Here is a 14336-nt window from a genome sequence, read left to right as displayed (position 1 = left end):
ACAGCTTGTTAGATGGACTGTGAAGCCCTCAAGGCTCAGAGTGGAGAGCCAAGTCTCAAAGTCCCCCTATAACTTGAAAAGTGCTTGGATGTTTCCCAAATCTAGGTCCTTGCTTAATAAATACCCTAATAATAATGTGGTGCGGTTGGTCAGCTGCAGGAATTCAGTCTTGCAGAAGATGAACTGCAGGCAAGCAATGGACATCCAGGACTGGATCAATGTGAGGCAAGTCATGAGCCTGTGGATGTCTTCGATGAAGGATATCTTGAGGAAGAGTTACAAACTCCTCAAGGCCTTCCTCTTCTCCTCCTCCTTCTCTCTCCCTCTCCCCTGCTATAACCTCTGTTCCCTTTCTCTCCACCCTCCTTCCTACTTCTCCTCCCTAACTCTGTTCAATATTTGCTGACTGGCTGCCTGGTTCACCTCCAGAGACTTACAGCCCCCAGGCTCCCCTGCCAGTCTTTGCACCTGCCTCTGGGCCGCTGCACTATGTTCAGCATTTCTACACTTCCAGCTCCATGAGTGGGGCAACCTCTCTGCACTTAACCCAGGGCCCTTCTGGCCTGACACGTTTGATCCCCCCACGCCCATTCCTCCCACCTCTGTCTGTACGCATGCATGACCTAAATGTACTAGGACTAGTAAATTTGTCTGTCCTGTCCCTCCCCCTTTTTTGTCCCTCCTGCCTAGCTTGGTTGCAACTGAAACACTTCATGGACTTGCACTAGGAGAAATGCCGTCTGGCCTAGTATGGTAGTTTTTTTCTATTTGATCATTCAGAAACTTCAAGGCCTAAGAATGATTACTGTATTCTCTTGTCGCCTTCTCGCATTGAAGCGCTTTGAAGCACTCCACCTGTGTAGAAGCGCTGTATAAATAAACAATTAAAATTGCAATTACAATGTCATCTGTGTATTGGTGGATGTGAATGTTGTGTGGAGCCAGGAGGGCTCTGAGGGGTTCCATATGAAGGCTGAAGATCAGGGTGGAGAGAATATTATAAGCCCTTCTCCATTTGGTATAATAAGAAACTCTCATGTAGATTCTAATCCCGAGTCTAGTCTGATCTGCCTCACAACTAAACTCCCAATGGGATGCTGTGATGAGCGACGGATCAACAGCGGCAAAAGATATGTGGCTGTGCTTTTAGAATGAACTTGCGTTATATATAACAACGCATAATACATGGTCTATTCTGGTCATCCCACAGGATATGGCAATACAAACTACTGCTCCGTGAGAACAAATGCGGCCCAGGAAAAAAGAGGGTTGCTTGATGATGCAAATTTTTGGGACATTCTGGGAGGATGTAATCCAAAGACTTGTATTGAATTTAAAGTTCATCCCTTCCTAAATCCTTACTGGAACGAGTTTTGAACGCCTGTAGCCGGGTTTATCATTGCACAAGAAGATGGGTCTATGCAGAGCACTGGCTATTGCAAATAAACAAATCGATAGTGAACATGAAATCCACAATTGAAACTGCATTCGAGACCTTATTAATCTGGCAGAGATGGAAAAAGGTCTCTTCCCAGTGAAAGGCGATCTCGAAATCCTGTAGATTGAAGGCTGATCCTCTGCAAACTACATTGCATTTAATCAAGTTGTAAATGCCACAAAACAGATGTGCAACACAGGGGGAAAATGGCTAGTAGATGTGCTTAGACTCCTAATTGTCTCTGCCAGTGTGGATTGGCAATGCCGTTTCAACACAGACAAATACCACACACCATTAAATTAGATTATTAAAATACTCATTGGCACTTTGGTGAAATTCCAGCAGAACCAGTCAGGTTGCTGAGTGCATGGGCAATAATTGCCAGGGTTTTGCCACAGTTCTGGGCACATAAGGGGGCCAGAACAACTTTGGTTTTCTTCATACTTACATGCTGTCCTCTTGGGCAGTTTTAGTGCTTCTCGCTGAATTTCCTATGCCCCAAAACATTCCATGGTTCTTGTCGCTTGGACTGCTAACAGAGGTTTCTTGGACATTAGCAGCCAGTATAGCCTTCAGCGTGGGCAAGCATGCTATATCACTATTACAGTGCTTAGAAGTGAGAGAAATCTGTCCCGAAGCATTATATATAATGTGACATCAATGCACCATAAACTCTATGATATTTCTAACAAAGAAAGAACCATCTGTAAATGTGATCAGCCACATTTCTGCATCTAGCGTTCGAGGATGAAGGGGATTTCTGAATGCAACTGCCTGACAAACTCAATACATTAACCTCCTGATAGTTATACTGTCGCAGTGCGGCTAGTGAATTTTTTAATTGGAGGGGTATAAATATTTCCCACAAATATATCAGAGTGACTGAGTGAAGCTAGGGACCCTGAAGCGAGGGACCCTGAACCAACCAAGAGGGATTCGGTGGGATTCTCCCTCAAGAATTATTTTTTGAATAATGGGTTAAAATGGTGAATTTTACAGCCATTTCTAATTGAAAAATTGGTTAACCGGCAGTGCACAGAAGCATTTCCCCAAGTATTTTCATGATGGCTTCGCCCACAATATATGTCAGTATAAAAACATTGTCACACTGGCTCTGCCCGTCCATTTCCATACTGGCTGAACCAATGTATGGAAGTATCCCCATATAAAAATATAATCCCAGTAATGACATAATGCCAGCATTGATTCGATAAGAAAACATGTCCTCGCTGGTTCTGGTAATGTATGGCATTACCCCCACACAGGAACATACTGCTGTGACTGTCCCATTATGAACGAGCCTCCACTGGCTGGCAATGAATGCTCCAACCATCAGCCATCTTCTTGTAGTAACATCATGTGTCTGCTCCAGCTACACCCAGTGCGAGCCAGTTGCATTAGGGGCACTCTATAATATCTGCTTTAAACATCTGCAATGGATACACTAGTGCATAACATTTGTAAAGTGAACGGCCTCTAGTACAACATCTTATGCGTACTTTCTTTTGAGAAATCACCTAATTAGACAAGTACAATCTTAATTATCAACAATTCCATTTGACACTTAAATTATTCAGGAAATCCCATTCAAAAGTGTTGATTCGGTTTCTTGACGGGATGCACACATCTATTATTCAGTGTGGCGCTGGCAATGCATGCCAGGCGTGTGGCGCGGGAACGACATCCTCCCCTGGTGCAGGCTTTTTTGAATGCAGAAATTCGCAGCTACTTGGTATTTATGGGTTTTTGAATGTGGAATGTCCCCGGGAGGCTTAGCATGGTTTCAATGCAAACAGGTGCGCCAGTGAAGTTTCTCATCCGGACTGATGGGATATAGCCCCAGAGTCGGTAAGTAGAAATGAGTCTTGCAGATGCATTATACAAGACCAAAGAGACGTATGAAAAATGACTTGCAAAGTAGCGTGTTCTGTATTCCTAGAAACACATATATTATAGAGCTTGGCAGAAGTAAATGCTGTGCTGCTTCCAGATTCAATTTGTGTGTCTGGCTTTGCAAAATATCAACATGAATTGTTCAAGGCCAATGCTATATACGACACTGCGATTTTAGGAACCTGGCTGAGGAGAAATGGCACTGTGGTGTGATAAGGGAGCACCATTATTTAACCTTAGTACCTTAAATCTGGCTCAATATTAATAGAGAGGACAGGTGCCAAAATAGCATTTGATTTCTACTGCATACGTCCTTGCACTGGGCATGGGATTGTGGGATATCCTTTCTCAGGCAGGTCAGTGCCTGCATCCTCTAGTCAGGTGTACAGTAGAAGGGGTAGATGGGATGAGGGAGCGGAAGAGCAGGGACGTCATTTGGGGGTTGCTAGGGGTAGCAGCTGCTGTCCCTGGCTCCCCCGCTGCTACCCCATAGACCTGCCCACTGGACAAAGAGGCAGGGCCAAGAGCAGATATCTGTGTTGCACCTGAACAAAGCGGGTGTAAATGCAGCTAAATGTGCCAATGCTTTTTTCACCTGGCACATCGATCTCATTAGCCGGAGAAATAACAGGGTTGCAGGAAACACCATGAAGCTTCCACCACTAACAGGTTGGTAGTCCATTAGTGAAGAATGCCTGAATGGTTGGATTCAGAGACGGGGCAGTCTGTGCAGCTAATAGCCTGTACTGTAGCAACAGGAAGGGTATGGGGCCTAGGTCTAGCTAGCTGGCAATGGGGAAGAGCAGCCTGCAGGAATCAGTGAAAACAAAGCATGAACGCAAATCCCATCAGTGTTTCTCATTGCCTGCTTTGCACATCCAGTGAGCCACTAGGCCTGTGATGAGAAGGGTGTGCCCCAGTGACTTCTGCCATCAATCCTGCCTGGGCACTGTGTGAGCTGACCCAGATCTGCCAGACCTGCATCACAGGCAGATAGACGCAAGGTGAGATAATTAATTTACATGAAGTTGCCCTCCGCCTTTGAAATAAACCATCTCTTGCTTCAAGCAAAAAATATATATATTAGCAAGGATAGCTCAGGGACAACGTACTTGCTTTGGGATCAAGTGGATGCAGTGCAACATGTGTTTAGATCCTGGTCCAGTGCTTAGAAGCTGGAGGAGGATGGCATTAAGCAAGATATAAAGGACCGAAGAAAATAATAAAATTGACCTTTTCTAATGGTGATGTGACGGAGTTGCTGCTGCTGTTTACATATTAAAATGAAAAGAAAAATACAATTACTGTAACTTGCAAAACATCCTTTCCGCCTATCTTCCATTTAACAAATAAAACTGTGGTTACTTACCAAATAAGCAAAACAGAAAGGTGACCGTTGGGAGGTTTCAAATAATTCATAACCACTGGCCCAGCTCCGTGCAACCTTCCAGAACATCATTTTTTAGCCTGCCAAGACATCGCAGAGGGGAAAGACAAGATGTAAATAATGCTTGGTCCCACCCTAAAAGGGACAGTCCAGCCCGAACTGCTAGGTTACATTCCTTCTGCACAAGACCACAAGCATCCCCAGACATGTTCCAGACTCATTGGGTGTGATGAGTGAGGAGTAGCTTAGGTCTCTAAACCCAGCATGCTTTTCTAGTGGTGATGTCATGGAACTGCTGCTTACATTTTTTTTAAACGCTGTAATTACCTCCAAAACGTCCCCTCTGTCTTCCATCTAACAAAAAGAAATGTGGGTTGCTTACCAAATAAGAAACAGAAAAGTGATAACTGGAAAGGTTTAAATCATTCATAACCACTGACACGGCTTTGGGCAACCAACCAGACCATTGTTTTTCAGCCTCCCAAACCACTACAGGAGGAGAAAGACCATATGCAAATCAGGCTTGGCCCCAACCCAGAAGGGGAAGTTCAGCCCAAACTGCTAGGTCACATGCCTTCTGCATGAGACCACAAGCATCAGCCTCATTGGTTGTCATCAGTGTGGTGTAGCCTAGATCTGTAGGCCCAGCAGGCTTTTCTAGGGGTGATGTCATGGAACTGCTGCTGCTGTTTACATTTTAAAATATAAAATTGCAATTACTTTGACCTGCAACACATCCTTCCCCCTATCTCCCATCTAACAAAATTAAATGGAGGTTATTTACCAAATAAACCAGAACAGAAAGGTGATGGTTGGAAGGTTTCAAATCATTCATAATCACTGGTACTGCTCCGGGCAACCCTCCAGACCACTGTTTTTCTGGTTGGACTTGTGTTGGTCAATTGCTGTTTGCAGTCTATGGCCAGACGCTTGGCAGGCAAAGGATGTCGGCACTTTGGGGTTTAGGCCTCTTTGAGATGCTCTGTCTGTTTACAGTTTAGCCTGAGTGATGAACAATAGTCCAGGGTGTTGTGTTGGACGTCTGCTCACATTCACAGTAATTTCGTAATATGGGCCTATACATACTGATATGAATGCTTCATACAGTGATCCATTCTTGTATGGAATGTATATCATATTACAGTAATACCGTAATCATATATATCTTAGTGTACTGAGGAACAATGCTATGTGATGCCACTTTCTGTTTTGTCAAGCAGTGAAAGGTTGTGTGCCATCACTTCCTGCGATGTTAACTGGGGGTGGGCCACATGACATCACTTCCTGTGATGTCATCAGCGGTCTAGGGTCATGTGATGCCTCTTTTGCTACCCATGGCCTTTTTACAAAATGACATCCCTGCGGAAGAGTTGTGTAGGAATGGAGAAGGATTAGAATGCGGAGTGGGAGCGTGTTCTGTGGTTTGAAAGAACCATACAGAGTTTTGATGGGTGACACATGCAGGTTGGTTGAGGGAGGGATCAGGTGGCCTTTATTGTCACTGTTAATCTGCACATTCTTTAATCTCCTGGGCAGTTATAATGCATTTTGTAGTGAAATGTGGGAAGCAAGCTACCTGCTTTTTGCCAGAAGGCTGCACTAATTATGGAAACATTCCAACACTCCTTGGCAGGGAAGCCATATACTTACCATCATAATACAGTACTTCTCAGCACAGTTAGTTTATTTTTGATACCTTCTCAGTATGGACAGAATACAGAAATATAGTAATTATTTTGTGACAAATCGACGTTTGCCCTGCAGACGCACAAGGATGAGCATAGGCTAAAGTGCCTTCTCATCCCACATACTTCTACAAACCAATAGCTAACACAATAATACATGTACAACCAGCACAGTTAAGAGATATAGCTCCTTTCCAGTTTGTTGTAACCTGTGGGGAGAGAAGGCTATGCTCTCAAGAGGGGTGTGAATGTGGTTCAGTATCAACCCAAACAGCAACGTATATCCCAAAAAAAAAGAATGTCAAATGAAGGTTCTATAACAATATATATAATTTAATCAAGCACACCATGTACTGGTTTAACTAAGTAGAAAACACTACCAAAAAGGCACACCTGCAGAAAGAACAAAGAATATGCAACAATAACAGATACAGCACTTTGGGTAATGTGACAGGGGATGAAAACGGCAATTAAAGACTGCAATGTTCAAAAAGGATATGGTATTGGGTAAAATAAAATGGATACATGTGACCTAGCCAGTCTCTAGAGCCCAACAATAGACCACGGGGGCAGTCAGCAGTCAATAGTACCTTTCTGTGGTTCTTGGTGAATCTGACTGCTTGGTACTGTGCAATTCAAGATTGCGATAGTGCAAAAGGCAGCATTGGAGGGTCCTAGTAGGTCAAATGTGTTGAACAGTTCCTGAAACACAGTTCCAAGCAATTCCACAGCAGAAACACTGGGCTCATGGGTGACTTGGCACTCAGGGTGCTGCGAATCCCAATACAGAGACGCAGGTACAAGATGAATAATGTTCTCATGCTCCCAAACACAGGGGAAGATGGCACACAACTGCATGGGTCCTTCAATACAGTGAGGTCCTGCGTACTACTGTGGCTGGCAGAGAGACAGGTCTTGTTCCAGCACAATAGTTCCTGGGGATGGCAAGGGGATTAGTCCTGCCTCTGCCTTTGAACACCTGCCTTCACCTCACAACTGGAGGACTCTGAAATGGACTGTTCTCCAAGTATGGTCGAAATGAAATCTTCTTCAAATGTTGGAGTCCAAAAGATTACTCAAAGATGATTCCAAGAATTGGTGTGAGACACCTTCTTTCTGTCTTAGTGACCCAATCCTTGCTCTTGAAATGAGTGAATGTTGCCCTTCTGACATCACACCCAAAGTACTTTTCGCTAGAGGCAGTGGAAGGGAAAGGAAAGGAAAGAGAGACAGAGGCAGGGGAAACTAGATGGTGAAAATCTTCCCCCACTTTAGCGAGCTCTCTTGCCTATACCTAGCCTTTAGAAATACTGAACCCTGGTGTGAGGCTACGCCTTCTTAATGGATGTGATCCTTTGATTTTTAGGTCACAGACTGCTGCCAGGTGTGTGGCTGTTTCTAGAGGAGGGTGTTATCTACCCTCACAAAGAGATCAAAGAAGAGGCATGGCCATTGAAATTCCTGTACTGTCATTTGGCAGGATCAGCCTGTCCAGCCAGAATAGACATCACCTTCCAAATCAGAGCTGGCTCACAGGCACTGGCACATCTATGATATCAAATTAGATGTGACTGCAATGATCATAAGTAGTGCCATGCACAATGCCTTCATCTAGGCATAGTTTATATTTAGAGTGTACCCTGCCACCAGTATTGGCTACTTATGATCATCATAGTTTTGGTATAGGGATGCATATCTTAAATGCAACCCCTGCACTGCAGAGACTTGGCTGTCACTGCAGCTGTCAAATGGGCACCTGTGACCTCTGTACCTGCTCTGTGCCACTGGTAAAGTAGGCGCTCCAGATCAGGATAGTGATGCAGCAAGGCACAAGAACACACTATGCCTTTGGCATGGAGCTTATGACAGGGGATCCTGATCAGCAGATTACCTTTTCAGAGATGAAATGACTTGCATGATGTTTTTAATTAATGAAAATCAAAAAAAGCCAGGCCTTTCACACCCTTGTAAGATGGAAATCCATCACATACTAGTTGATTGGAATCCTCAGCAGAGAGGACAAAGGCTAAATGAGCATGGAGTGTTTGTACTCCCATTTTCACCATCAAAGTAGTTATGACACATACGTTAGTAGCTTTTCACAAATATCCTATATAGAGAAGACGTGGCCATATTGGTGCCTATCCTGCTTTTCCAATTTGGAAACACGTGAAGCCCATATAAAGGCATGTGTTTGGTGTACACTGAAATGCCGAATCATCAGTATGAGACCTGACCGAAAGGTCACACACATCGGCATGCAGGAAACGCATGGCTTTCCTATCTGACCTAACAACCCCGTAACACCAGACCAACGACAGAAACCATTTCAATACGATATATGGAACTCCTAGTCCACCTCAAGCATCCACATCTACAACGCGTGTGAACCACACATGCCTTAATATAGGCTATACAGTTTTCCAAATTGGACGTACTCAATAACTAAATGTAATGTGATACTATGTTTTGGAAATTCACGTGATAATACAGAAATACGTATAAATGTATGACTCCAAAATACTGTACAAAGTATAAAACCTGACCAAAACTGCCTTGAGAAAGCTTGGATGGACAAAACTGTTGTCCACGCAGTCGGCAATTGCTCCTCATATTGTATTGCCTCAAACTTCAGTCGACAACATTATGTTGAAATAATATTTTTGTGTTTGTATTTTTTGTATTCTATATTATATAGCGCCTTAGGCCAAAGTGCTGTACATAGGATGAAAGACAGTACACAAAATTGAAGTCAATATTAAAAACACAAAGTATTTCAATAATTGTAAAAAAAAAGTCTTCATTAATCAGATGAAAGCAGATGGGATCGAAGAGACACCCAAAAGGAAGAATAGACAGTAATAGAACAGAGAGAGAGAGGGAGAGCATTCCAATTTAAAGGTGCAAGGAAAGAAAACGACTGAAAACGAGATTGAGCACAAGTAGGAGAGAGAACTACAAGATGAAAGTGAGAGGCAGACCTACGAGGACGTGAAGGAAGATAAAAAGAGACAGGTGAGGGAAGGTAAGGAGAAGCAAGACCATAAAGAGCTTTAAAAACCAGACATAGAAAATTAAACTTTAGACGGTTATGAAAAGAAAGCCATCTAAGTTGAGCCAGAGAGGAAGAAATAGAATCCAGAGGAGCTCATTGACATAAAACACAGATAGAGGCATGCAATACAGAGTTCAGTGGAGCTAAACAAGAGATAGGAAGTGAAAAAAGTGCAGAAGAGCAATAAAAACATAATGAGAAAATTAAAGCAGACACCAATAGCTTGTGGCTTTGAATGTCATAAACAAACATGCTCTCTGGATGTCATATAGTGAAATCCACAGGATTGAGCAGAAAGTGAAATATGATGGGTAAAAGAAAGATCTGAGTCAAGAAAAAGACCTAGATTACGAATTACTGATGAAGTGGGTAGCTGAGCCACAGGGAATGAGATAGCAGAAGGTAAAGAAGCCAAAGAAGTAGAACTAGACAGAAAGAAAGTAACCTCTGCTTTTGCTGCATTAAGAACTTAAAAATGATCTGACATCCATGATTGGATAGCCAGTAACCAGGCACTAAGTTTGTGATGGATATCATGAGAGAAATGTGCAAATCAAAGAAAGAGCTGTGTATCATCAGCGTAGAAGTGATGCAAGAACCAAAAAGAATAACCCCAGCTAACGAAGAAGCATAGAGAGAGAAAATAAAAGGGCCAAGAACTGAGCCTTGGGAAACACAACAAGTAAGTGAAAATGTTTCAGAAGAGACCCCAGACCAAGAAACTGAGAAAGTTCTCTGAGGTAGATATGATTCAAACCAAGTGAGAGTAGAACCAGAAAAAACAAAAGCGGAAAGAGCATACAACAAGAGTGTGTGATCGACAGTATCGAACACGTCAGAAAGATCAAGAAGTATAAGAGGCGAAGACTATTTAGCATGACGTGCAGATTGTAGAGAGTCTAGAACAGAAAGGAGAACAGTCTCAGTAGGGTATCCTGGGCGAATCCCAGATTGAAAGCAAGGAAGAATAGAATGTTGAGAGACAAAAGTAGAAAGTTGAGTGTAGACTATGCGCACAAGGATTTTAGAAAGGTATGGAAGAAGTGAAATAGGACGGATGTTAGAAGCAGAAGAAACATCGGCAGAACGTTTTTTCAAGATAGGAATAATAGTAGCATGCTTAAATGAAGAAGGAAAGGTAGACGAAAGTAGACAATAATTAAATAAAATTGACAGGTAGGAGACAAGTGAGGGATAGATTTTAGATATGAGTGCTGATGGTATAGGATCCAGAGGGGAAGAAGTAGGATGAGCACAAGCAAGAAGACAAAGATTATCTTTGTTAGCAATAGGAGTGAACCCAGAGAAGATTGCCTTGGGATATTCAAAAAGATAAACGGAAGACAAAGAGTTTTACTGAGTATGAGAAGACACAATGGCTGATCGAAAGGAAGAAACTTTAGTAGTAAAGTAAAGGGCAAGGTCTGTAGCAGTCAGAGTAAAATTAATTGAAGGATCTGGACTAAGGGATGAAAGCAATCGAGAGAGAGTTTGAAAGAGACGTCTAGGGTGAGAAGACTGTGAGTGAAGAAGGTCATAGAAATAAGATTGTTTAGCTGAAAGGAGACACTTATCATATAAAGTATGATAAGATTCATAAGAGGTGTAATCTCCTGGTGTCTTCAGTTTTAACCAAAATCTTCCTAATCCCAGAAGGACGTGACGAATTACGCAAAGATGGGAACACAACCAGGGTTGAGGTGGTTTCTGTGACGGATGAAATGAGGAAGAAGGATACAGTGAGTCAAGAGATAGTGGAAGTGAAGAGGAAAGAGCAGAGGCAGCTTCATCTGCTGATAAATGATATATACCTTATATCTCACAGGATATATTTGTGGCTGTATTAATTACAAAACAATAGTTCAGTTTATGCTGCTTTAATAAACTAGACACCTAACTGTATACGCAACTAGATGCTTTCTTCTTGGAGCGCTTGCGTAGGGATGTACCCACCTCTAACCCTATCAGTAGGTGGGTGTTGTCCACATAGGTGAAGAATTAAAAGCTATGATAGTCAATGAGTGATGCAAAGGGTTGACTATAGAGGTTGTACAGGAGAGAGGAAAGTGAAGAGCCCTGAGGTACACCGCAAGTAAAGGGAGTGAGCGAGGCAGCCTGAATGCAGCCACTAAAAAAGAACGAAAGCCACAAAGAATGAAGCCCACAAACGTCTATGCCTCGATGCCTTTGGAATGGAGATGGTTAACTAGAATCTTTGGATCAACTAGGTTGAAGGGCACAGGAGGTCTGAAAGGGCAAATTCTGCATGTGTCCCATAAATGGGGGTTGTGCCTAGTATCATTGCCTTGTCTTTGCTGAAAGTCTTCCTGATGTGGGTGAAAGAGTTGGCACTTTTTGATCAACGCTTGCATCTGAATGTTTACATGGGCTTCCACGATCTTGAAAGGAACAGGCTGAAGAAAGATAGGAAAACATTTGTAATGCAGCTGGGACAAATGAAGTCCTTCTGAGGAGGGTAGGCATTAAAATACTTAACTATATAGTTTCTCCTTATTATGGAAGTATGCACTATTTCTTATGTATTAAATTTACCTGAGCGTATGCATAGTAATTGAAATTGGAATGAAATAGGTGTAGGGTTTATCTCTGCTTTTGTACTCTTTTATCCTATTTTAGCACTATATCTGTGGAACTTTACTTGTTTAGGTTTGAACTGGTTTTACTTTTTGTATTTCATAATCATAATGGAAACTATTTTATTTGTAAAATGCTCACATTTGAAACCAGTGCACAATAAAAAATCCAAATAAAATAACGGCCACGGAATGAACGATGCCAGTAAGTAACCGGCACCGTTCATTCCGGGCTGCCTCATTTCGAGGTCTGCAGTGGGTCCCGCTCTGGACGCCTGGCCAAACCAGACGTCCGTAGTGGGACCCGCGAGCAGACCAGGATGCTAAGAACGGGCCCGTCATTAACGGGCCCATTCTTAGCATCCTCCCCATTCCCATTGAGCCCTATGGGGACTCAAATGGGAATGGGGATGTACCGGGTCCGGGTCCCGAGAATGGGAATTACCGGACCCGCCAAAGTTGGCACAGCCCGGTAATTCCCTATTTCTGGAACCCGGACCCGGTACCCGGTTTGGGGGTAGCCATGTCGCTAAAAACAGCATGGCTACCTCCAAACTCGGAATGAGGCCCATAGTTATTAAAGTGTATTTTTATGTAATTGCAACACATGTTAGGGTGGCATCACAACATTGGACACCTTGTTGATTAAATGACAGATTAATTTAGTGTTTGCATTTGATAGGCGCTCCATCAAAACCTTCTCCTATATCGATATGATGCAGCCTTTGAGTGTGTGTATATCATGATACTTGCACTACTGCCGTCATACAATGTATTCAGTGATTGTTTAATTTCTTTTTCAGCTACAGCCATATTGATTTAAGAAGAAAGATTCTTTGGACCCTTCGATCGAAAAGAGTCAAACATGTGCCTGTCGCCTTGTCAGTACAAGAGGGAGATCTGAATGTTTGTACCTAGTGCAACATAATGGTGGAATGACATGAAAGCAACATAGCGAAGTGCTAAATTGAATGCCTTCTAATAATAAAGCAAGCCGAGTGCACATACCAGTAATTGTTGCCAGCCATTATTAGTCTATCAAAAGGAAATTATAATAGATCCATGTTAATTATAGATAGTAAGGGGTCAGTTGTAGTATTACTTTTTCAACAGCTGATTGAATTGCATGTAATCTAAATAGTTCATTACTGATGCCATTCATGTAATATTAATGCTTGATAAACACTGTTGTATTTTTTGCTGCTTCTCTTCCAATAAATACTTACATTGAGTTTTTGTTACACCAAAATCGTACACTGTTAGTATACAATTATGTGCTAAGCATACATGCATTCTGCATTCTGATGATTACACAAGTATTCCCACTTCTAGCATTTGTGCTATGGCTCAATGATGGGACCCACAATATTTCCATGATCTCAATCTGGAAAAACAGGTTTATCTGTGCTCCCCAATAAAATCACACAAATAACACATATTATTTAATTTCTAATTTGGCCTTTTGTCGGATATTCAGTGCAATGTTAGTTTTCTTCCTCTTTATTACAAGCAATATTTCAATTTCCCCAAAGCCTTAAAGTGAATAGGCAGGATTCATCGATCTGTGTGGTTTTTATGATGTATGTTCATCTCCACACCAGGGAATAGTCATGACCAGTACTTGTATAATGTTTGCTCATAACTGTGCTGTTCTTTCTAAGGAACCCTAGCATTTTAACACAAACCACCACAGAAGAATATGGACACTGCTAGGCCAACATAACCACTCCATCGAAGGGCACAGACTTCTGACATCACTAACTAACCCAAGTAAAATCTTTCCAATATCCTGCATACTCACCGTCAAATAACAAACAAAACACACACATACCTCTACTGCAGCAGAAACCTACAACCACTACAAAATGCACAAACTCAGCAACACCAAACTAAACACAACACACTTCAGACAACTAAACCAATTACACAAAAGTCATCCCACAGACACTCATTAAACAAGCACCACCTAACCCGCACCAATTAAAAACAAACCCAGCACACAGCAACCGTTTTTTTCAAACCGTAGCTACCAACAGCACATCCAAGCTCTGTAGCGCTTTCCCTCTCTGTCCCACTAACTCTTCCCTCCAAACCCTACTTCCTTTTCCGAGCTGCGTGAGCAACTGGAGACCATGAAAAAGGCATCAGTGTGTGGCATTAATCACAATAACATAACATAACATAACATGTAACGATCATCATTTGCTCCTTGAATTCTTCCCTAAATCTATAAAACAAATCACCTGGAGCAATTAACAAACAACCTGGGGCCAGATTACAGAAA

The 14336-nt window shown here is 42.4% G+C and overlaps 1 protein-coding gene across 1 annotated transcript in view; it reads left to right on the top strand.

The window, feature by feature from the left end:
- C3QH17orf67 (chromosome 3q C17orf67 homolog) overlaps positions 1 to 13283 on the top strand; it is a 149437-nt gene extending 136154 nt beyond the window's left edge. The window contains exon 4 of the mRNA XM_069654940.1: positions 12856 to 13283. The gene's annotated coding sequence lies outside the window, so the exon portion shown is untranslated. The remainder of the gene's footprint in view (positions 1 to 12855) is intronic.
- Positions 13284 to 14336: the final 1053 nt, after the last annotated feature.

The sequence above is a fragment of the Ambystoma mexicanum genome, chromosome 3q (assembly GCF_040938575.1).
Source record: "Ambystoma mexicanum isolate Mex_15411 chromosome 3q, UKY_AmexF1_1, whole genome shotgun sequence".
Classification (NCBI taxonomy): domain Eukaryota; kingdom Metazoa; phylum Chordata; class Amphibia; order Caudata; family Ambystomatidae; genus Ambystoma; species Ambystoma mexicanum.
This window is presented reverse-complemented; position numbering and strand designations above follow the sequence as displayed.